The sequence below is a fragment of the Rattus norvegicus genome, chromosome 13, assembly GCF_036323735.1.
Source record: "Rattus norvegicus strain BN/NHsdMcwi chromosome 13, GRCr8, whole genome shotgun sequence".
Lineage (NCBI taxonomy): Eukaryota > Metazoa > Chordata > Mammalia > Rodentia > Muridae > Rattus > Rattus norvegicus.
This window is the reverse complement of record NC_086031.1, coordinates 78,604,519-78,629,311: the sequence shown is the minus strand read 5'-3', so window position 1 is coordinate 78,629,311 and position 24,793 is coordinate 78,604,519. Positions and strand designations below refer to the sequence as shown.

The 24,793-nt window shown below is 40.9% G+C and overlaps 1 protein-coding gene across 1 annotated transcript in view; it reads left to right on the top strand.

Moving 5' to 3' along the window:
• Positions 1-2,167: 2,167 nt before the first annotated feature.
• Positions 2,168-24,793, top strand: part of Ntmt2 (N-terminal Xaa-Pro-Lys N-methyltransferase 2) — a 41,482-nt gene continuing 18,856 nt past the window's right edge. The window contains exon 1 of the mRNA NM_001376860.1: positions 2,168-2,336. The gene's annotated coding sequence lies outside the window, so the exon portion shown is untranslated. The remainder of the gene's footprint in view (positions 2,337-24,793) is intronic.

Sequence of the window (24,793 nt, the reverse complement as noted above, 5' to 3'; positions counted from 1 at the left end):
GAACCCAGCTGATGGCTATGAAAAGGGAAAAAAGTTACTAGATTTCATTTGACTCAAGTGTAAATCAGCTAGGTCTATTTTCCAGGAACCCGGGGTGTGTGCACACGCTCAAGTAGAGAAATACATTATTTTAAATTATGACTCCCAAACCAGCCAGTGTTCATAACGGCACAAAACACACATGCCGGCCAAAGTACTAATAAAATCATTCTGGAAAGTCACCCCAGGGAGTCAAGGAGTTTATGACTTTGGCTGTCACTAGATATTTAATTCATCTGAAGTACACTTTATAACTAGAATGATAGAAGATTGCACAGTAATCCCAGAGATCTTGGTGGATGCAGTTCAAGTAGACCGGGAGCAACTTTTCAGCTTCTCAGAGAGCTGGTGCTTGAGAGTGACCCATTGAGTCTGTGCGGAGAAGAACTAAACAATAAAGTCTCAGGGTTGCTCTGGCCTGAGATGGCATGTCCTAGGAGTATGTCTATGATGTGGGTGTGGTTTAATTGCTGGTGTCACCAGTCATAAGAATGTACGTAATAATTCATGTGGACAAGGTGAAACTAAAGAAGTAGAAACACACCGGAACAAATATGCTCTCGCTTCCAGATAATCTAAAAGCAAATGCAGTTAAAACCAAAAAGGAACACAGAACACACTTAGCACGGTAAGCTATTCTGTGAGAAGGAAGAATGGCCAAGATGTATAAATCACGGGGACTTCCCTCTGCAGTAACCATTTCCCTACCCCCCAGAATTATCATTTTATAATCAGAAAAGCCCCAGAGTTTAAAGTATGCCTCGTACAAATGTCACTCCCAAGCTTTAGTGCTAATCCGGAGGAAATATTATCCTAGTGGTCTCCAAGGCCCCATGTCTAGGTGTTGGCTACATGATAAACTTACGTGGAGCTTTCTTAGAGAGATATAGCCCTCCGGAGGATTGAATTTTTCAAGGCTGAGTACAACCCAATGCTTTAAAATAAGATTTAAGCTTCCCTTGTCAAGTTCTTTTAAGAGCTTTTTAAATTTTTTTATTTGCTGCCCTGACCAAGTTCTAATCCCTGGTCCCCAGTGACAGCTTTTGACCATCTCAGGCGCTTCATGTCTGCTTTCCCAGAGCACGGAGCAGTTAGCACAATGAAAGGTGTTTTCCCTCCCTCACAGATGGACCTCTGGGAAATAAGTGGAGCCATAAAATGAAACATTTTGTTGTTGTAGATGATGCTGTTGTCGGCTAAGAGAAGACGTTTCTCGCTACCATGCCGATAATATCACAGACCTTTAATTCTTTTACTCATCTTACAGACAACTTTCTTGAATAGGTTTAATGACTGGGTAGCAGGTATTGGAAATAGAGAAAAATCTGCCAAGATGAACATTCCAGGGGATGACTAAAATATAATTTTACTGAGCACATACAAATGGCACCCAAAGGTTTCGAAGAAGTCTAGCAAGAAAGTGTAGGTAATTATCCAGATGGTCATGGACTCAAAGCAATCAGGGCTGTGTGCTTAGAACCTCAGCAAAACACATTGGTCCCTGAAAAGGATATGCGGTTCAGTTAAACTGCCCTCAACTTGCTTGTAGTTGAGAAAACAGTGACACAGTGATTCAAGCTTAACTGGCAGAAGTTCTTTTCTCTTCCCCTGGGATTCTGAGCCACTCTGTACAGTGAGAGCAGGAAGTGGTTCTTACAGTTAGAGCTCAGGTGATGGGATTAACTGATATATCTGCAATTCCTCTTCAGAAAGGGACCCAGACCTGAGTCCTGCGCCAGTTCTGTCTGACCAAATCATCTGTAGGAAGGGAAATCACCTCTCTCTTTTGTCCACAACAGTGACCATGAGCAGAAGGGGACAGTTAAGCACTTGATAGGCAGCTTGTGTGAACTTAAACGTGTGACGACAAACCTGAAATTAACATTTTACTTAGATTTAACTCATTTAATTTTAAATTATTTGATACACAACACAAGCTGGAAACAAGAACTCTCTGTGTTCATGTTTTGAATATTTTCCTGACGAGCTGCCTGTTCTTTAGGGCGGAGCCAGAATCAACTTTGTGCTGCCACAGCCCATCCTTACGTCACTACCTCACATAGATTCAACATTCAGGACACACCCACAGCTGGCCCTGTAGTGGAGCCCCTCCCTTCCCTTACTCTGTCCCATTTCCCTTTTAAGCTTTCTTGAGTGAGATGGGTCTCCTGTCAAATGCTGGAACCAAGCATGTCTCATTACTGCCACGTCGGTTTTGCTTTTAAGGAAGAAGTAAGAGCATGAGATTTGAACATCAGATGCTGACTCCGAGCTGACTTAACATACTTCCTTAAAAGGTACTTCACCAGGACTAATGGAAAACTGTGATCAGACCACAGTACCAAAGTGTTTGGAGCAGCCTACTAAGGTTTGGTCAAGTCATCTTTCTCTCACCACAAAACTATTTTTCTTAATATTCTACGCTCAAATCACAAGGTACTGTGAAAATCATGCTGCGTGTTGCAAATAACTGCTAAGTATGAGTAAAGAGAATGCCTCATATGCTACAATGTGTGTATTGAAAACAGACTCGTTTTGACTAATCTTATAACTTAAGCATTGCAAACTTCATCTGCTTTCTTCAGTGTATAGTCAAAAGACTTTAACAAATTTAGAACTGTGCTATCATAATTACAATCACTATTGAGTAATCTCCAAGTGCTTGTAGTCAAACTATGATCCTCATGCTTGGATTCTTGGGATTTTATGTCATAGGCATAGTGAGATTTATTTTTCTTCTGATTGTATAATGTGCTCAGTTATCAGGTTAACATATTAATCTCAAAATCTAGTTACTGCTTTTGTTTTATGTATATATGGCCACTCCCACCTCCTCACTCTATCTTTTCTCTCCTCTCTCACATTTATTAATATTGTATTTGTTTATTTTTTATTTCATGTGTACGAGTGTTTGCCTGCATACCTGCATGTGTGCACTGGCCTCCAAGAGTCCTGTGCTCACTTTATATCCTCCCTGCTCTTGTCTTCTTCTTCTTCAGTAGGCAGAGTCTTACTCTGTTACCTGAAGGGATCACCCAGATCTGCTGATTGGCAGCTCTGGCTGACAGTCCATTTTCTTGAACTGGTTTTCAGGGATGCATACTGGGTTCTAGATTTTATTTTTATTTTTATTTTTATTTTTTTTATTAACTTGAGTATTTCTTATTTACATTTCGAATGTAACCCTTTCCCAGTTTCTAGGCAAACATCCCCCTAATCCCTCCACCTCCCCTTCTTTATGGGTGTTCCCCTCCCCACCCTCCCCCATTGCCGCCCTCCCCCCAACAATCACGTTCACTGGGGGTTCAGTTTTAGCAGGACCAAGGGCTTCCCCTTCCACTGGTGATCTTACTAGGATATTCATTGCTACCTATGAGGTCAGAGTCCAGGGTCAGTCCATGTATAGTCTTTAGGTAGTGGCTTAGTCCCTGGAAGCTCTAGTTGCTTGGCATTGTTGTTCATAAGGGGTCTCGAGCCCCTTCAAGCTCTTCCAGTTCTTTCTCTGATTCCTTCAACGGGGGTCCTATTCTCAGTTCAGTGGTTTGCTGCTGGCATTCGCCTCTGTATTTGCTGTATTCTGGCTGTGTCTCTCAGGAGCGATCTACATCCGGCTCCTGTCGACCTGCACTTCTTTGCTTCATCCATCTTGTCTAATTGGGTGGCTGTATATGTATGGGCCACATGTGGGGCAGGCTCTGAATGGGTGTTCCTTCTGTGTCTGTTTTAATCTTTGCCTCTCTATTCCCTGCCACGGGTATTCTTGTTCCCCTTTTAAAGAAGGAGTGAAGCATTCACATTTTGATCATCCGTCTTGAGTTTCATGTGTTCTATGCATCTAGGGTAATTCAAGCATTTGGGCTAATAGCCACTTATCAATGAGTGCATACCATGAGTGTTTTTCTGTGATTGGGTTACCTCACTCAGGATGATATTTTCCAGTTCCAACCATTTGTCTATGAATTTCATAAAGTCATTGTTTTTGATAGCTGAGTAATATTCCATTGTGTAGATGTACCACATTTTCTGTATCCATTCCTCTGTTGAAGGGCATCTGGGTTCTTTCCAGCTTCTGGCTATTATAAATAAGACTGCTATGAACATAGTGGAGCACGTGTCTCTTTTATATGTTGAGGCATCTTTTGGGTATATGCCCAAGAGAGGTATAGCTGGATCCTCAGGCAGTTCAATGTCCAATTTTCTGAGGAACCTCCAGACTGATTTCCAGAATGGTTTTACCAGTCTGCAATCCCACCAACAATGGAGGAGTGTCCCTCTTTCTCCACATCCTCGCCAGCATTTGTTGTCACCTGAGTTTTTGATCTTAGCCATTCTGACTGGTGTGAGGTGAAATCTCAGGGTTGTTTTGATTTGCATTTCCCTTATGACTAAAGATGTTGAACATTTCTTTAGGTGTTTCTCAGCCATTCGGCATTCCTCAGCTGTGAATTCTTTGTTTAGTTCTGAACCCCATTTTTTTATTAACTTGAGTATTTCTTTTTTTTTTTTTATTAACTTGAGTATTTCTTATATACATTTCAAGTGTTATTCCCTTTCCCGGTTTCCGGGCAAACATCCCCCTCCCCCCTCCCCTTCCTTATGGGTGTTCCCCTCCCAACTCTCCCCCCATTGCCGCCCTCCCCCCATAGTCTAGTTCACTGGGGGTTCAGTCTTAGCAGGACCCAGGGCTTCCCCTTCCACTGGTGCTCTTACTAGGATATTCATTGCTACCTATGGGGTCAGTCCATGTATAGTCTTTAGGTAGTGGCTTAGTCCCTGGAAGCTCTGGTTGCTTGGCATTGTTGTACTTTTGGGGTCTCGAGCCCCTTCAAGCTCTTCCAGTTCTTTCTCTGATTCCTTCAACAGGGGACCTATTCTCAGTTCAGTGGTTTGCTGCTGGCATTCGCCTCTGTATTTGCTGTATTCTGGCTGTGTCTCTCAGGAGCGATCTACATCTGGCCCCTGTCGGTCTGAACTTCTTTGCTTCATCCATCTTGTCTAATTGGGTGGCTGTATATGTATGGGCCACATGTGGGGCAGGCTCTGAATGGGTGTTCCTTCAGTCTCTGTTTTAATCTTTGCCTCTCCCTTCCCTGCCAAGGGTATTCTTTTTCCTCATTTAAAGAAGGAGTGAAGCATTCACATTTTGATCATCCGTCTTGAGTTTCGTTTGTTCTAGGGATCTAGGGTAATTCAAGCATTTGGGCTAATAGCCACTTATCAATGAGTGCATACCATGTATGTCTTTCTGTGATTGGGTTAGCTCACTCAGGATGATATTTTCCAGTTCCAACCATTTGCCTACGAATTTCATAAACTCGTTGTTTTTGATAGCTGAGTAATATTCCATTGTGTAGATGTACCACATTTTCTGTATCCATTCCTCTGTTGAAGGGCATCTGGGTTCTTTCAAGCTTCTGGCTATTATAAATAAGGCTGCGATGAACATAGTGGAGCACGTGTCTCTTTTATATGTTGAGGCATCTTTTGGGTATATGCCCAAGAGAGGTATAGCTGGATCCTCAGGCAGTTCAATGTCCAATTTTCTGAGGAACCTCCAGACTGATTTCCAGAATGGTTTTACCAGTCTGCAATCCCACCAACAATGGAGGAGTGTTCCTCTTTCTCCACATCCTCGACAGCATCTGCTGTCACCTGAGTTTTTGATCTAAGCCATTCTCACTGGTGTGAGGTGAAATCTCAGGGTTGTTTTGATTTGCATTTCCCTTATGACTAAAGATGTTGAACATTTCTTTAGGTGTTTTTCAGCCATTCGGAATTCCTCAGCTGTGAATTGTTTGTTTAGCTCTGAACCCCATTTTTAATAGGGTTATTTGTCTCCCTGCGGTCTAACTTCTTCAGTTCTTTGTATATTTTGGATATAAGGCCTCTATCTGTTGTAGGATTGGTACAGATCTTTTCCCAATCTGCTGGTTGCCGTTTTCTCCTAACCACAGTGTCCTTTGCCTTACAGAAGCTTTGCAGTTTTATGAGATCCCATTTGTCGATTCTTGATCTTAGAGCATAAGCCATTGGTGTTTTGTTTAGGAAATTTTTTCCAGTGCCCATGTGTTCCAGATGCTTCCCTAATTTTTCATCTATTAGTTTGAGTGTATCTGGTTTGATGTCGAGGTCCTTGACCCACTTGGACTTAAGCTTTGTACAGGGTGATAAGCATGGATCGATCTGCATTCTTCTACATGTTGACCTCCAGTTGAACCAGCACCATTTGCTGAAAATGCTGTCTTTTTTCCATTTGATGGTTTTGGCTCCTTTGTCAAAAATCAAGTGACCATAGGTGTGTGGGTTCATTTCTGGGTCTTCAATTCTATTCCATTGGTCTATCTGTCTGTCTCTGTACCAATACCATGCAGTTTTTATCATTATTGCTCTGTAATACTGCTTGAGTTCAGGGATAGTGATTCCCCCTGAAGTCCTTTTATTGTTGAGATAGTTTTAGCTATCCTGGGTTTTTTGTTATTCCAGATGAATTTGCAAATTGTTCTGTCTAACTCTTTGAAGAATTGGATTGGTATTTTGATGGGGATTGCATTGAATCTGTAGATTGCTTTTGGTAAAATGGCCATTTTTACTATATTAATCCTGCCAATCCATGAGCATGGGAGATCTTTCCATCTTCTGAGGTCTTCTTCAATTTCTTTCCTCAGTGTCTTGAAGTTCTTATTGTACAGATCTTTTACTTGCTTGGTTAAAGTCACACCGAGGTACTTTATATTATTTGGGTCTATTATGAAGGGTGTCGTTTCCCTAATTTCTTTCTCGGCTTGTTTCTCTTTTGTATAGAGGAAGGCAACTGATTTATTTGAGTTAATTTTATACCCAGCCACTTTGCTGAAGTTGTTTATCAGCTTTAGTAGTTCTCTGGTGGAACTTTTGGGATCACTTAAATATACTATCATGTCGTCTGCAAATAGTGATATTTTGACCTCTTCTTTTCCGATCTGTATCCCTTTGATCTCCTTTTGTTATCTGATTGCTCTGGCTAGAACTTCAAGAACTATATTGAATAAGTAGGGAGAGAGTGGGCAGCCTTGTCTAGTCCCTGATTTTAGTGGGATTGCTTCAAGTTTCTCTCCATTTAGTTTAATGTTAGCAACTGGTTTGCTGTATATGGCTTTTACTATGTTTAGGTATGGGCCTTGAATTCCTATTCTTTCCAGGACTTTTATCATGAAGGGGTGTTGAATTTTGTCAAATGCTTTCTCAGCATCTAATGAAATGATCATGTGGTTCTGTTCTTTCAGTTTGTTTATATGATGGATCACGATGATGGTTTTCAGTATATTAAACCATCCCTGCATGCCTGGGATGAAGCCTACTTGATCATGGTGGATGATTGTTTTGATGTGCTCTTGAATTCGGTTTGCCAGAATTTTATTGAGTATTTTTGCGTCGATATTCATAAGGGAAATTGGTCTGAAGTTCTCTTTCTTTGTTGGGTCTTTGTGTGGTTTAGGTATAAGAGTAATTGTGGCTTCGTAGAAGGAATTCGGTAGGGCTCCATCTGTTTCAATTTTGTGGAATAGTTTGGATAATATTGGTATGAGGTCTTCTCTGAAGGTTTGGTAGAATTCTGCACTAAACCCGTCTGGACCTGGGCTCTTTTTGGTTGGGAGACCTTTAATGACTGCTTCTATTTCCTTAGGAGTTATGGGGTTGTTTAACTGGTTTATCTGTTCCTGATTTAACTTCGGTACCTGGTATCTGTCTAGGAAATTGTCCATTTCCTCAAGATTTTCAAGTTTTGTTGAATATAGGTTTTTATAGTAAGATCTGATGATTTTTTGAATTTCCTCTGAATCTGTAGTTATGTCTCCCTTTTCATTTCTGATTTTGTTAATTTGGACGCACTCTCTGTGTCCTCTTGTTAGTCTGGCTAAGGGTTTATCTATCTTGTTGATTTTCTCAAAGAACCAACTTTTGGTTCTGTTGATTCTTTCTATGGTCCTTTTTGTTTCTACTTGGTTGATTTCAGCTCTGAGTTTGATTATTTCCTGCCTTCTACTCCTCCTGGGTGTATTTGCTTCTTTTTGTTCTAGAGCTTTTAGGTTTGCTGTCAAGCTGCTGACATTTGCTCTTTCCTGTTTCTTTCTGCAGGCACTCAGCGCTATGAGTTTTCCTCTTAGCACAGCTTTCATTGTGTCCCATAAGTTTGGGTATGTTGTACCTTCATTTTCATTAAATTCTAAAAAGTTTTTAATTTCTTTCTTTATTTCTTCCTTGACCTGGTTATCATTGAGTAGAGCATTGTTCAATTTCCACGTATATGTGGGCATTCTTCCCTTATTGTTATTGAAGACCAGTTTTAGGCCGTGGTGGTCCGAAAGCACGCATGGGATTATTTCTATCTTTCTGTACCTGTTGAGGCCCGTTTTTTTGACCAATTATATGGTCAATTTTGGAGAAAGTACCATGAGGAGCTGAGAAGAAGGTATATCCTTTTGCTTTAGGATAGAATGTTCTATAAATATCCGTTAAGTCCATTTGGCTCATGACTTCTCTTAGTCTGTCGACATCACTGTTTAATTTCTGTTTCCATGATCTGTCCATTGACGAGAGTGCGGTGTTGAAATCTCCCACTATTATTGTGTGAGGTGCAATGTGTGTTTTGAGCTTTAGCAAGGTTTCTTTTACGTATGTAGGTGCCCTTGTATTTGGGGCATAGATATTTAGGATTGAGAGTTCATCTTGGTGGATTTTTCCTTTGATGAATATGAAGTGTCCTTCCTTATCTTTTTTGATGACTTTTAGTTGGAAATTGATTTTATTTGATATTAGAATGGCTACTCCAGCTTGCTCCTTCTGACCATTTGCTTGGAAAGTTGTTTTCCAGCCTTTCACTCTGAGGTAGTGTCTGTCTTTGTCTCTGAGGTGTGTTTCCTGTAGGCAGCAGAATGCAGGGTCTTCGTTGCGTATCCAGTTTGTTAATCTATGTCTTTTTATTGGGGAGTTGAAGCCATTGATATTGAGAGATATTAAGGAATAGTGATTATTGCTTCCCGTTATATTCATATTTGGATGTGAGGTTATGTTTGTGTGCTTTCATTCTCTTTGTTTTGTTGCCAAGACGATTAGTTTCTTGCTTCTAGGGTATAGCTTGCTTCCTTATGTTGGGCTTTACCATTTATTATCCTTTGTAGTGCTGGATTTGTAGAAAGATATTGTGTAAATTTGGTTTTGTCATGGAATATCTTGGTTTCTCCATCAATGTTAATTGAGAGTTTTGCTGGATACAGTAACCTGGGCTGGCATTTGTGTTCTCTTAGGGTCTGTATGACATCAGTCCAGGATCTTCTGGCCTTCATAGTTTCTGGCGAAAAGTCTGGTGTGATTCTGATAGGTCTGCCTTTATATGCTACTTGACCTTTTTCCCTTACTGCTTTTAATATTCTTTCTTTATTTTGTGCGTTTGGTGTTTTGACAATTATGTGACGGGAGGTGTTTCTTTTCTGGTCCAATCTATTTGGAGTTCTGTAGGCTTCTTGTATGCCTATGGGTATCTTTTTTTTTAGGTTAGGGAAGTTTTCTTCTATGATTTTGTTGAAGATATTTACTGGTCCTTTGAGCTGGGAGTCTTCACTCTCTTCTATACCTATTATCCTTAGGTTTGATCTTCTCATTGAGTCCTGGATTTCCTGTATGTTTTGGACCAGTAGCTTTTTCTGCTTTACATTATCTTTGACAGTTGAGTCAATGATTTCTATGGAATCTTCTGCTCCTGAGATTCTCTCTTCCATCTCTTGTATTCTGTTGGTGAAGCTTGTATCTACAGCTCCTTGTCTCTTCTTTTGGTTTTCTATATCCAGGGTTGTTTCCATGTGTTCTTTCTTGATTGCTTCTATTTCCATTTTTAATTCCTTCAACTGTTTGATTGTGTTTTCCTGGAATTCTTTCAGGGATTTTTGCGTCTCCTCTCTATGGGCTTCTACTTGTTTATTTATGTTTTCCTGGAATTCTTTCAGGGATTTTTGTGTCTCCTCTCTATGGGCTTCTACTTGTTTATTTTTGTTTTCCTGGAATTCTTTCAGGCATTTTTGCGATTCCTCTCTGTAGGCTTCTACTTGTTCTCTAAGGGAGTTCTTCACGTCTTTCTTGAAGTCCTCCAGCATCATGATCAAAAATGATTTTGAAACTAGATCTTGCTTTTCTGGTGTGTTTGGATATTCCATGTTTGTTTTGATGGGAGAATTGGGCTCCGATGGTGCCATTTAGTCTTGGTTTCTGTTGCTTGGGTTCCTGCGCTTGCCTCTTGCCATCAGATTATCTCTAGTGTTACTTTGTTCTGCTATTTCTGACAGTGGCTAGACTGTCCTATAAGCCTGTGTGTCAGGAGTGCTGTAGACCTGTTTTCCTCTCTTCCAGTCAGTTATGGGGACAGAGTGTTCTGCTTTCGGGCGTGTAGTTTTTCCTCTCTACAGGTCTTCAGCTGTTCCTGTGGGCCTGTGTCTTGAGTTCGCCAGGCAGCTTTCTTGCAGCAGAAAATTTGGTCTTACCTGTGGTCCCGAGGCTCAAGTTCGCTCGTGGGGTGCTGCCCACGGGCTCTCTGCAGCGGCAGCAACCAGGAAGACCTGTGCCGCCCCTTCCGGGAGCTTCAGTGCACCAGGGTTCCAGATGGTCTTTGGCTTTTTCCTCTGGCGTCCGAGATGTGTGTGCAGAGAGCAGTCTCTTCTGGTTTCCCAGGCTTGTCTGCCTCTCTGAAGGTTTAGCTCTCCCTCCCACGGGATTTGGGTGCAGAGAACTGTTTATCCGGTCTGTTTCCTTCAGGTTCCAGCGGTGTCTCAGGCAGGGGTCCTGCCGCTCCTGGGCCCTCCCCCACGGGAGCCCAGAGGCCTTATACAGTTTCCTCTTGGGCCAGGGATGTGGGCAGGGGTGAGCAGTGTTGGTGGTCTCTTCCGCTCTGCAGCCTCAGGAGTGCCCACCTGACCAGGCGGTTGGGTCTCTCTCTCTCGGGGTCTGGGAGCAGATAGCTGCTGCGGGCCGGGATCAGTGGGTCGAGTATTTCTTATATACATTTCGAGTGTTATTCCCTTTCCCGGTTTCCGGGCAAACATCCCCCTAATCCCTCCCCTTCCCCTTCTTTGTGGGTGTTCCCCTCCCACCCTCCCCCCATTGCCGCCCTCCCCCCAACAATCTAGTTCACTGGGGGTTCAGTCTTAGCAGGACCCGGGGCTTCCCCTTCCACTGGTGCTCTTGCTAGGATATTCATTGCTACCTATGAGGTCAGAGTCCAGGGTCAGTCCATGTATAGTCTTTAGGTAGTGGCTTAGTCCCTGGAAGCTCTGGTTTCTTGGCATTGTTGTACATATGGGGTCTCGAGCTCCTTCAAGCTCGTTCAGTGGTTTGCTGCTGGCATTCGCCTCTGTATTTGCTGTATTCTGGCTGTGTCTCTCAGGAGCGATGTACATCCGGCTCCTGTCGACCTGCACTTCTTTGCTTCATCTGTCTTGTCTAATTGGATGGCTGTATATGTATGGGCCACATGTGGGGCAGGCTCTGAATGGGTGTTCCTTCTGTGTCTGTTTTAATCTTTGCCTCTCTATTCCCTGCCACGGGTATTCTTGTTCCCCTTTTAAAGAAGGAGTGAAGCATTCACATTTTGATCATCCGTCTTGAGTTTCATGTGTTCTAGGCATCTAGGGTAATTCAACCATTTGGACTAATAGCCACTTATCAATGAGTGCATACCATGTGTGTTTTTCTGTGATTGGGTTACCTCACTCAGGATGATATTTTCCAGTTCCAACCATTTGTCTATGAATTTCATAAAGTCATTGTTTTTGATAGCTGTGTAATATTCCATTGTGTAGATGTACCACATTTTATGTATCCATTCCTCTGTTGAAGGGCATCTGGGTTCTTTCAAGCTTCTGGCTATTATAAATAAAACTGCTATGAACATAGTGGAGCACGTGTCTTTTTTATATGTTGGGGCATCTTTTGGGTATATGCCCAAGAGAGGTATAGCTGGATCCTCAGGCAGTTCAATGTCCAATTTTCTGAGGAACCTCCAGACTGATTTCCAGAATGGTTTTACCAGTCTGCAATCCCTCCAACAATGGAGGAGTGTTCCTCTTTCTCCGCATCCTCGCCAGCATCTGCTGTCATCTGAGTTTTTGATCTTAGCCATTCTGACTGGTGTGAGGTGAAATCTCAGGGTTGTTTTGATTTGCATTTCCCTTATGACTAAAGATGTTGAACATTTCTTTAGGTGTTTCTCAGCCATTCGGCATTCCTCAGCTGTGAATTCTTTGTTTAGCTCTGAACCCCATTTTTTAATAGGGTTATTTGTCTCCCTGCAGTCTAACTTCTTGAGTTCTTTGTATATTTTGGATATAAGGCCTCTATCTGTTGTAGGATTGGTAGAGATCTTTTCCCAATCTGTTGGTTGCCGTTTTGTCCTAACCACAGTGTCCTTTGCCTTACAGAAGCTTTGCAGTTTTATGAGATCCCATTTGTCGATTCTTGATCTTAGAGCATAAGCCATTGGTGTTTTGTTCAGGAAATTTTTTCCAGTGCCCATGTGTTCCAGATGCTTCCCTAATTTTTCATCTATTAGTTTGAGTGTATCTGGTTTGATGTCGAGGTCCTTGACCCACTTGGACTTAAGCTTTGTACAGGGTGATAAGCATGGATCGATCTGCATTCTTCTACATGTTGACCTCCAGTTGAACCAGCACCATTTGCTGAAAATGCTGTCTTTTTTCCATTTGATGGTTTTGGCTCCTTTGTCAAAAATCAAGTGCCCATAGGTGTGTGGGTTCATTTCTGGGTCTTCAATTCTGTTCCGTTGGTCTATCTGTCTGTCTCTGTACCAATACCACGCAGTTTTTATCACTATTGCTCTGTAATACTGCTTGAGTTTAGGGATAGTGATTCCCCCTGAAGTCCTTTTATTGTTGAGGATAGTTTTAGCTATCCTGGGTTTTTTGTTATTCCGGATGAATTTGCAAATTGTTCTGTCTAACTCTTTGAAGAATTGGATTGGTATTTTGATGGGGATTGCATTGAATCTGTAGATCGCTTTTGGTAAATGGCCATTTTTACTATATTAATCCTGCCAATCCATGAGCATGGGAGATCTTTCCATCTTCTGAGGTCTTCTTCAATTTCTTTCTTCAGAGTCTTGAAGTTCTTATTGTACAGATCTTTTACTTGCTTGGTTAAAGTCACACCGTGGTACTTTATATTGTTTGGGTCTATTATGAAGGTGTTTCCCTAATTTCTTTCTCGGCTTGTTTCTCTTTTGTGTAGAGGAAGGCAACTGATTTATTTGAGTTAATTTTATACCCAGTCACTTTGTTGAAGTTGTTTATCAGCTTTAGTAGTTCTCTGGTGGAACTTTTGGGATCACTTAAATATACTATCATATCATCTGCAAATAGTGATATTTTGACTTCTTCTTTACCAATCTGAATCCCCTTGATTTCCTTTTGTTATCTGATTGCTCTGGGTAGAACTTCAAGAACTATATTGAATAAGTAGGGAGAGAGTGGGCAGCCTTGTTTAGTCCCTGATTTTAGTGGGATTGCTTCAAGTTTCTCTCCATTTAGTTTAATGTTAGCAACTGGTTTGCTGTATGTGGCTTTTACTATGTTCAGGTATGGGCTTTGAATTCCTATTCTTTCCAGGACTTTTATCATGAAGGGGTGTTGAATTTTGTCAAATGCTTTCTCAGCATCTAATGAAATGATCATGTGGTTCTGTTCTTTCAGTTTGTTTATATGATGGATCACGATGATGGTTTTCCGTATATTAAACCATCCCTGCATGCCTGGGATGAAGCCTACTTGATCATGGTGGATGATTGTTTTGATGTGCTCTTGGATTCGGTTCTAGATTTTAAGCTTGGGTCATGGCCTTATTTCTCTTTCCCCTGAGAAGGTGGAAGGAGTCTGTGCTGCTTAGAATTGGTTGAGGAGTGACTGCTAATTATCCTTTTCTTCATGCATTCTTCAATATGTTTGCTTGTTTTGCTAAAATTTGCTAGACAATTATTGTGGTCTCTAATCTGATTTCCTTAGCTTGTGTGGAGGTATATATGTGTGTGTGTGTGTGTGTGTGTGTGTGTTTAACTGGGTGTGTTGTCCTTGAGGAAATGGTCTTGTTTCTTAGCTACCATCTTGTTCCACACCCTAATTTTTTCATCCTTTCTCTCCCCTCTTGCTTTTACCCTCTCAGTACTAGAGACCAGACCACACCTCACCAAATCCTATCACCAACCTCTACCTCCATCCACCGACTTCAACTTAACTGTAGAACTTAAACACTTTCCATTCTAGCATTGAAAGACTTTGGAAGCAGAGGCTTTGAAAGAAAACTAGAAAAATTATGCTTTTGACACCATAGTTTCTTTGAGGTGTGACAATAAGCTGTCCACTTCACACACCTAAGCTTCATTTTTTGCACCTGTATAGTGGGAATGTTATTGATGTCTTGGAAACATTTGAACCATTAAACATGCATTATGACTAAAAGCATTTGCTATTAAAATGGCAGAGTCAGTAGATTGATACCATGGCCTCATCAGGAAAATAGCATTTGATTTTTTTCATGCAGCATCTGAATAGTATGAGGAATATGAGAGAGGCTCATAACTCTTATAAAAAAGAGTTCTACAGAGGAAAAAGTAAGTCCATGCATTATACTGATTGTACCTAAACATAGGCTTCTCAAGAAATCTTCAGTTTCCTTACGTGTATTGAATGATTTCTGGAGCAATCTTTATCTGGGGCAGGTTTAAAGAAGTGAGCTTGCCACCCTGGAGAGCCAACGACTAGTTTCACTCACCATGGTGAAGAGGAACCCAGAATGGGAAAGGGTTTATTTCAGCTTCTAGATTTCAGCTCATCATGAAGAGAGGTCAAAGCAAGAACTTAAGCAGGAGCTTATAGGAGGCCTACTTGGTATTCTATGGAGCAATAACTCTGACCAAGGAACTCACAGCTAAGGAAATACAGCTGAATCTAAGGAGGAATGCTGGCTTGCTCATAGACCCGTGCTCAGCTAGCTTTCTTATACAGCTTAGGGAATGGTGCTGCCCACAGTGAGCTGGGCCCTTCTGCATTGACTAACAATAAACACTATCCTCCACGGACACATTTATAGGCCATCCCATCCAGGAAATTCTTCAATTTACCCTTCATTCTCAGTGACTCCAAGCTGTGACAAGTCACAAGTAAAGTTATCTAGGACAAGCCCTGAGTCCTACAGCTTTCTGCACTAAGGATCACTAACGGAGACAGTAGTAGATGGTGAAGATGGGAGACCAGAAGAGGGCCTGCATGTTACATATTTCATTTACAATGCCGAGTTCCTAATTGGTTTTACATGGAGAGTTAATTTTTGGTTTAAGCTTACAGGTATTACCAACTGACAGTGCATAGTAGCTTAGAGATCATTAATATTTATATTACTGTTAATTATTTATAGCTGTAATGGATACTTTGTTCAAGACACATCCCCACACATGGATTCCAAAAGAATCAACCTCTTTTGATTATTTTTAACTTAGTTATGTTTTTGAGTCATGGTTTTACAAAGTTGCCCTGGTTGGCCTGGAACATTCTATGTGGCCCAGGGTGAGCTCAAATTTGCAACCACTTTCCTGCCACAGTTCCCTCAGTGCTGGGATGATATGCTTGCACTACAGTTCTCAGCTTTTGAGCTTTTAGGCTTCCCTGTGAACTACTAGGGCCTGGTTTTTAAGTAATTGATCTGAATCAAGTCCAGGCTTAGACATCCAGCCCAAGGCATGGTAGGGGGAGAGTCATGGCTGATGCCACAGCTGGCTTACCCTATCACACAGCATTGAAACTTTCTACTCATGGCTACAGTCAAGGTTCTGCAGCATCACATCTCCGTTTTGTCCTTGTCCTGCTTAAGGACAGCTGAGCTGCTGCTTCCGTAATAGCATAGATGAAAATTCCTTCACCAGAAGCGTTAGGGTGGCTCTCTCTAAAGCCACCCTCTATCTCTGATAGGCAGATCCGCTCTGGTTGAATGGGCAGTGGGAACCTCTAAACTTTCTCCTGACCTGGTTTCAGAGTGTTTTATTTAGAAATCACTGCTCTCGAAGCTATGAGGACTGTGTTTTGTGGCCATCTGCCTTTATTTGTGTGACCATTTAATAAAACAATTACCTTCGTGTAGGAGACAAATAAACAGAATAATATATATTGTGCTTACAACTGAGCTGCAGGCTTAAGCATCACTAGTGCTAGACAAGCACCCCAGCATTTGTCCCTGGCAGATCCTCGGCCTTGATTGCCGGGTCCATCAGTATTTCTATCATGCGTTTGCTTTCCTCTTAAAGCCATACTGCTTGGGCTGAGAGGTGTGGGTTAGTCAGAAATCTAGCTCGTATGAGGCAGGGTGTCCAATCCTCAGCTTGGCAGTAGATAAGTTAATTTAATTAAATAATTAATTAAAATTGATAAACCATTGTACTTTCAGATGTTTTAAGTTTATACGCTTAATAACTAACAAACATCATATCTTTGCAAATTGTAGTTCATGTAACACCATGGTTTTGAGATTCACCTAAATATATGGGCAGCGGTAGAGGTTTTTATATACAGAAGACAAGTAGTTAGCCACTGGACTTGAGTATTTTCACTTAAGATCCCTGAGCCATTTATAGATCCAGACAGTTTTTTTTTAACTTGAGAGTAGATACAGAGGCCAAGTGGCTGGTCTGCATTATTTATTAAAAATCCTTATTTAGATTTAAAAAATTCTTTTTTTCCCAGATTTTTTCATTTATTGGATTTTTATTTACATTTTAAATGTTACTCCATTTCCTGGTTTCCCCTCCAGAAACCTGCTATCCCATTCTCTCCTCCCTGTGTTTCTGTGAGGGCACTTCCTCACCAACCCACCCATCCCCTCCCACCTCCCTGCCCTGGCATTCCCCTACAGTGAGGCATCAAGCCTTGACAGGACCAAAGGCCTCTTCTCCCATTGATGCCCAACAAGGCCATCCTCTGCTGCATTTGTGGATGGAACCATAGGTCCATCCCTGTGTTCTCTATGGATGGTGATTTAGTCCCTGGGAGCTCTGGGGGCTGGGGGGGAGGTCTGGTAGGTTGATATTGTTGTTCTTATGTGGTTGCAAACCACTTCAGCTATTTCAGTCCTTCTCTAACTCCTCCATTGGGGACCCCATTCTCAGTTCAATGGTTGGCAGCGAGCATCTGCCTCTCTGTATTTGTCAGGCTCTGCCAGAGCCTCTCAGGAGACAGCTATATCAGGTTCCTGTCAGCATGCACTCTGGGTTTGGTATCTGTATGTGGGATGGATCCCCAAGGTAGAGCAGTCTCTGAATGGCCTTTTCTTCAGCCTCTGCTCCACATTTGTCTCCATATTTTCTCCTGTGAGTATTTATGTCCCCCCTTTCTAAAGCATCTACACTTTGGTCTTCTTTCTTCTTGAGCTCCATGTGGTTTGTGAATTGTGTCTTGGGTATTCCAAGCTTTAGGACAAATACCCACTTATTAGTGAGTACACACCATGTGTGTTTTTTGTGGTTGGGTTACCTCACTCAGGATGATATTTTCTAGTCCCATCCATTTGCCTACAAATTTCATGAAGTCATTATTTTTAATAACTGAGTAGTACTCCATTGTGTAGATGTACAACATTTTATGTATCCATTCTGGGTTCTTTCCAGCTTCTGACTATTATAAATAAGGCTGCTATGAACATAGTGGAGCATGTGTCTTTGTTATATATTGGAGCATCTTTTATATCCTGTTATACCCAGGAGTGGTATAGCTGGGTCCTCAGGCAATACTATGTCTAATTTTCTGAGGACCTGCCAGACTAATTTTCAGAGTCATTATACCAGCTTTCAATCCCACCAAAAATGGAGGAGTGTCCCTCTTTCTTCAAATCCTCACCAGCATTTGCTGTCACCTGAGTTTTTGATCTTTGCCATTCTGACTGGTGTGAGGTGGAATCTCAGAGCTGTTTTGATTCGCATTTTCCAGATGACTAAGGATGCTAAACACTTCTTTAGGTACTTCTCGGTCATTTGATATTCCTCAGTTGAAATTTTTTTGTTTTGCTCTGTACCCCACTTTTAAATAGGATTATTTGGTTCTCTGAAGTTTAACTTCTTAAGGTCTTTTTTTGTATATATTAAATATTAGCCTTCTATCAGATGTAGGATGGGTAAAGATCTCTTCCCAATAGGTTGGTTGCTGTTTTGTCCTAATGACAGTGTCCTTCACCTTACAGAAGTCTTGGAATTTTATGAGGTCCCATTTGTCAATTCTTGATCTTAGATCATAAGTCATTGGTGTTCTGTTCAGGAAATTTTCTCCTGTGCCCATGTGTTCAAAGCTCTTCCCTACTTTCTCTTCTATTAGCTCAGTGTATCTGGTTTTATGTGGAGGTCCTTGATCCACTTGGTCTTGAGCTTTGTACAAGGAGATAAGAGTGGGTCGATTTGCATTCTTTTAGTGATTGACCTACATTTGAACCAGCACATTTACTGAAAATGCTGTCTTTTTTTTCCCATTGGATGGTTTTAGCTCTTTTGTCAAAGATCAAGTGACCATAGGTGGGATCATTTCTGGGTCTTCAATTCTATTTCTTTGATCTACCTGCCTGTCTCTGTACCAAAGCCATGCAGTTTTTTTTTTTTTATCACGATTGCTCTGTAATACAACTGGAGGTTAGGGACTGTGATTCTCCCGGAAATTCTTTTATTGTTGAGAATAGTTTTTCTTATCCTGGGTTTTTTGTTATTCCAAATAAATTTACAAATTGCTTTTTGTAACTCTATAAAGAATTGAGGTTTTTTTTTGTTGTTGTTCTTTTTTTCGGAGCTGGGGACCGAACCCAAGGCCTTGCGCCTCCTAGGCAAGCGCTCTACCACTGAGCTAAATCCCCAAACCCTTGAGTTGGAATTTTGATGGAGATTGCATTGGATCTGTAGATTGCTTTGGAAAGGTGGCCATTTTTACTATATTAATTCTGCCAATCCATGGGCATGGGAGATCTTTCTATTTTCTGAGATCTTCTTTGATTTCTTTCTTCAGAGACTTGAAGTTCTTATCATACAAATCTTTCACTTGCTTGGTTAGAGTCACAACAAGGTATTTTATGTTTTGTGACTATTGTGAAGGGTTTCATTTCCCTAATTTCTTTCTCAGCCTGTTTATCCTTTGAGTAGAGGAAGGCTACTGATTTGTTTGAGTTAATTTTATATCCAGCCACTTTGCTGAAGTTGTTTATCAGCTGTAGAAGTTCTCTGGTGGAACTTTTGGGGTCACTTAAGTATACTTTTATATCATCTGCAAATAGTGATATTTTGACTTCTTCTTTTCCAATCTGTATCCCTTTGACCTCCTTTTGTTGTCTGATTCCTGTGGCTAGGACTTAGAGTACTATATTGAATAATTAGGGAGAGAGTGGGCAGCCTTATCTACTCCCTGATTTTAGTGTGATTGCTTCAAGTTTCTCTCCATTTAGTTTGATGTTGGCTACTGGTTTGCTGAATATTGCTTTTACTATGTTTAGGTATGAGCCTTGGTCAAGGAAGAAATAAAGAAAGAAATTAAAGACTTTTTAGACTTTAATGAAAATGAAGGCACAACATACCCAGACCTATGGGATACAATGAAAGCAGTGCTAAGAGGAAAACTCATAGCTCTGAGTGCCTCCATAAAGAAACTAACAGCTTGATAGTATACCTGAATGCTCTAGAAAAAAAGAAGTAAATATACCCAAGAGGAATATATGGAAGGAAATAATCAAACTCAGGGCTGAAATAACCAAGTAGAAACAAAAAGAACTATACAAAGAATCAATAAAACCAGGAGCTGTTTCTTTGAAAAAATCAACAAGATAGATAAACCCTTGGCCAGACTAACCAGAGGGCACAGAGTATCCAAATTAACAAAATCAGAAATGAAAAGGGAGACATAATAACAGAATCTGAGGAAATTAAAAAATTATCAGATCCTACTACAAAAGCCTGTACTCAACAGAACTGGAAAATCTGGATAAAATGGACAATTTTATAGACAGGTACCAGGTACCAAAGTTAAATCAGCATCAGATAAACCATCTAAACAGTCCCATTACTCCTAAAGAAATAGAAGCAGTCATTAAACTCTCCCAACCAAAAAAACCTCCCAGGACCACATGGGTTTAGTGCAGAATTCTATCAGACCTTCAAAGAAGACCTAATACCAATACTCTTCAAACTGTTCCACAAACTAGAAACAGAAGAAACACTACCCAATTTGTTTTTTGAAGCCACAATTAAGCTTATACCTAAAACACACAAAGACCTTACAAAGAAAGGGAACTTCAGACCAATTTCCCTCATATCAACGCAAAAATACTCAATAAAATTCTTGCAAACCGAATCCAAGAACACATTAACACAATCATCCATCATGATCAAATAGGCTTCATCCAGGGATGGTTCAGTATATGTAAATCCATCAACGTAATCCACTATATAAACAAACTCAAAGGGAAAAAAGACCCACATGATCATCTCATTAGATGACGAGAAAGCATTTGACAAAATTCAACACCCCTTCATGATAAAAGTCTTGGAAAGATCAGGAATTCAGGGCCCGTACATAAACATAGTAAAAGCCATATACAGCAAACCAGTAGCCAACATCAAACTAAATGGAGAGAAACTTGAAGCAATCCCACTAAAATCAGGGAGTAGACAAGGCTGCCCACTCTCTCCCTACCTATTCAATATAATAATTAAAGTCCTAGCCAGAGTAATTAGACATCAAAAAGAAGTCAAAGGGATGCAAATATATTTATTCTCTGACTTTTCTTCTAGTTGCCCCTTCCAGGAGTACTCCCCTCAACCTCCTCCCCCCGTAAGAGAGAGGAAAGTCAAATGGATGAACTCACCTTCCTTCTCTTGCTGAAATTATATTTCTTTCTTCTATGTCACTGTTTTCTTCTCTCGTGGTAATTATATGCCTGTGGTAGACTTGAGGTATATGTCATAACCTCACTCATTAGATAAGAATGTAGCAAAGAATGGTGTGGGGGTGGCAACAAATAGAGTATTTCAGCCGTAAGACAAAAACAATCACTGTAATGAAGCAAATCCACTGAGCTGGAAGCTGGCGGACAGTCACAGCATCTAATGTGAGCCATAGAGGCAAACTAAGTTGACAAAGGCATTTTGTATCAACCAATCAGTCTTTCATCCCATTCAGAAATTGTAGGTCTGAAATATAAAGATATTATACACTTACCAATCCTTGTCCAGATATTAAAAAGTATATAATTCATAGTGAACAATTGGTTTTGTAAACCCTGAAAAAACTTGCCACGATGAATTGTTAAGAAAGCAATTTGAGTAGCTGGAGTTTATTAGTTCTCTCTGAAGACTTAGCATCTTACTAAGGGCTAAGAGTGAGCATCTTCTGATACATTCTGGAAATCAGTCTGGAGGTTCCTCAGAAAATTGGACATTGAACTGCCTGAGGATCCAGCTATACCTCTCTTGGGCATATACCCAAAAGATGCCCCAACATATAAAAAAGACACGTGCTCCACTATGTTCATCGCAGCTTTATTTATAATAGCCAGAAGCTGGAAAGAACCCAGATGCCCTTCAACAGAGGAATGGATACAGAAAATGTGGTACATCTACACAATGGAATATTACTCAGCTATCAAAAACAATGACTTTATGAAATTCGTAGGCAAATGGTTGGAACTGGAAAATATCATCCTGAGTGAGGTAACCCAATCACAGAAAAACACACATGGTATGCACTCATTGATAAGTGGCTATTAGCCCAAATGCTTGAATTACCCTAGATGCCTAGAACAAATGAAACTGAAGACGGAAGATCAAAATGTGAATGCTTCACTCCTTCTTTAAAAGGGGAACAAGAATACCCTTGGCAGGGAATAGAGAGGCAAAGATTAAAACAGACACAGAAGGAACACCCATTCAGAGCCTGCCCCACATGTGGCCCATACATATACAGCCACCCAATTAGACAAGATGGATGAAGCAAAGAAGTGCAGACGGACAGGAGCCAGATGTAGATCGCTCCTGAGAGACACAGCCAGAATACAGCAAATACAGAGGTGAATGCCAGCAGCAGACCACTGAACTGAGAATAGGACCCCCGTTGAAGGAATCAGAGAAAGAACTGGAAGAGCTTGAAGGGGCTCGAGACCCCATATGTACAACAATGCCAAGCAACCAGAGCTTCCAGGGACTAAGCCACTACCTAAAGACTATACATGGACTGACCCTGGACTCTGACCTCATAGGTAGCAATGAATATCCTAGTAAGATCACCAGTGAAAGGGGAAGCCCTGGGTCCTGCTAAGACTGAACCCCCAGTGAACTAGATTGTTGCGGGGAGGGCAGCAATGGGGGGAGGGGGAGGGATTAGGGGGATGTTTGCCCGGAAACCGGGAAAGGGAATAACACTCGAAATGTAAATAAGAAATACTCAAGTTAATAAAAAAAAAAAGAGTGAGCATCTTGCTAGAGATACTGACAAACACACTTGACAAAGGAGAAGAGTGTGTGTACTCATTGGCCCAATGAGCACAATTTATTGTGATACAACATGTCATAGGCAAAGTTCATACTTAAGAACCCACAATTGAATTACAAAAATTCACACATGCATTTTGTGTGTCTGTCTGTCTGTCTGTCTGTCTGTCTGTCTGTCTGTCTGTCTGTCTCTCTCTCTCTCTCTCTCTCTGTGTGTGTGTGTGTGTGTGTGTGTGTGTTCACATCCACATGGGTAGGCAGACTCTCTAATTTTCTCCCGAGTTTTCTAACAACTGAGTGATCCAAAGGACACATGAACAAACTCCCACAGTTGATTTCATTTGGATTTCTCTTCAGTTTTTAACCGCATTGAGTATACCTCACCATCTCAGAATGTATATGGTGAATTTCTTGACTATAACCTAAGTATAGCCAGATAGACCATGTGCTTTGGAGACTCATTATTAACTTTATGCCAATGATTATAATGATAATGGTTAGCAAGTTATTGAACATGTGTGCTATGCACTCTCATGTTTTATATGGAATACTCATCTAGTACCTGCATCATATATAACATACAATATTATCATCATCTTTGTATTACAGAAGAGGAAGACTCAGAAAGACTAAGAAATTAATTTGCTAAGGTTACCTTAGATGTAAGTCAGGGGAAGAATTTTCAACTCATCCATATCTGTTTGACCCCAGTAAATACAATTTTTGGGGGTTAGCTAAATGGCCCAGCAGTTAAGAACACATACTTGGGGCTGGAGAGGGGGCTCAGTGGTTAAGAGCACTGACTGCTCTTCCAGAGGTCCTGAGTTCAAATCCCAGCAACCACATGGTGGCTCACAACCATCTGTAATGAGATCCGATGCCCTCTTCTGGTGTGTCTGAAGACAGCTACAGTGTACTCACATACATAAAATAAATAAATAAATGTTAAAAAAAGAACACATACTTGAAGAAGACATGAGTTCAAACCTCAGCACCCAAATCAGGTAGCTCAAAGCTGTAAGTCTAGCTCTAGGAGATTTGACAGGCTATGCTGGAACCTGTGGGCACCTGTACTTGCATATGCACATACCTATATGTATATGCACATGTACAAGGACACACACAATTAAAATACATCTTGAAAAATTCTTTTATTGTGCATTATAAAATGGTCCCCTTTGAAGTTTCTCTGTTTTGATTTGTTTTTTTTCACGCATGTGCATCATGTGATCCACAGGTAGACTATGAGTTTGGACCAACAAAAAATTGTCAATCTGCTTTAAAATCTTATCAGGTATCTGAACCTCCATTGTACAATGAACGAATGTTGTAAATGTCAATATATTGTTGCGACATCAAAAAGTTAGACATGTTCACATCCTAATGAAAACTTAGTGAGTCAAAATTATTCGTGGTTATGTTTTCAGTAGACAGGATTCCATTTGTCGGCACAGGAAACCATAGCTGGCACAAACAAAGATAGGCAGCGTGACTGGACCCTTATGAAAACTACATCCAGCCACTGGAATGCTATCCCTCAATAGGCCCACGCCTGCGAGAAGTACCCGCTTCTGAAAGGCAAACTGTGGAAAAGAAAAGCTGGTAACAAGGTACATCCTCAGCAAATCCTGAAGCCAGGGATGGGAACAATGCAACCAAATTTAATGGTTTTACCTTCTGCTCTGGACAGTGGGGAAAGGGAATATAGGAAGGTGAAAGAAAATGGATTAGGATGCAAAGCAAACTTCAGAATCTGTGGTTCAATTTCACCACATTACATGGGCAATGGGTAAATTACTCTTGGGTACATTGTAATACATTTTCCTACAGTTCAGCTACTTTAAAAACAAGTGCATTACTGTAGATTTATAAAAAAAAAAAAAAAAAAAAAACCAGAGCGGCTTAAGTGGCTTGGGGTTTCCCATCAGGTTATGATGAAACTTCTGATTAGGAAATGCTTTCTTTCCATGTTCACTCGTGAATTCAGTTCCTCCTGGGTTGCTTGAGGTCTTCATTCCCTTGATAGGTAGTCCTCTGTGTAAGGAAGCAGTAGGCTGTGGCTTTCATCAGGGAAATAAGATGTGCAAGACAGTCATCTAACGACCTCATCTTAAAAGTGACATCCATGACTTTTGGCATGGAGTTGTCTTTAGAGCTGAGCCAGCTCTACAGTCAAGGAGAGGGAGTGACAGGAAGGCAGGAATAACAAGCACAAGTAAGTGA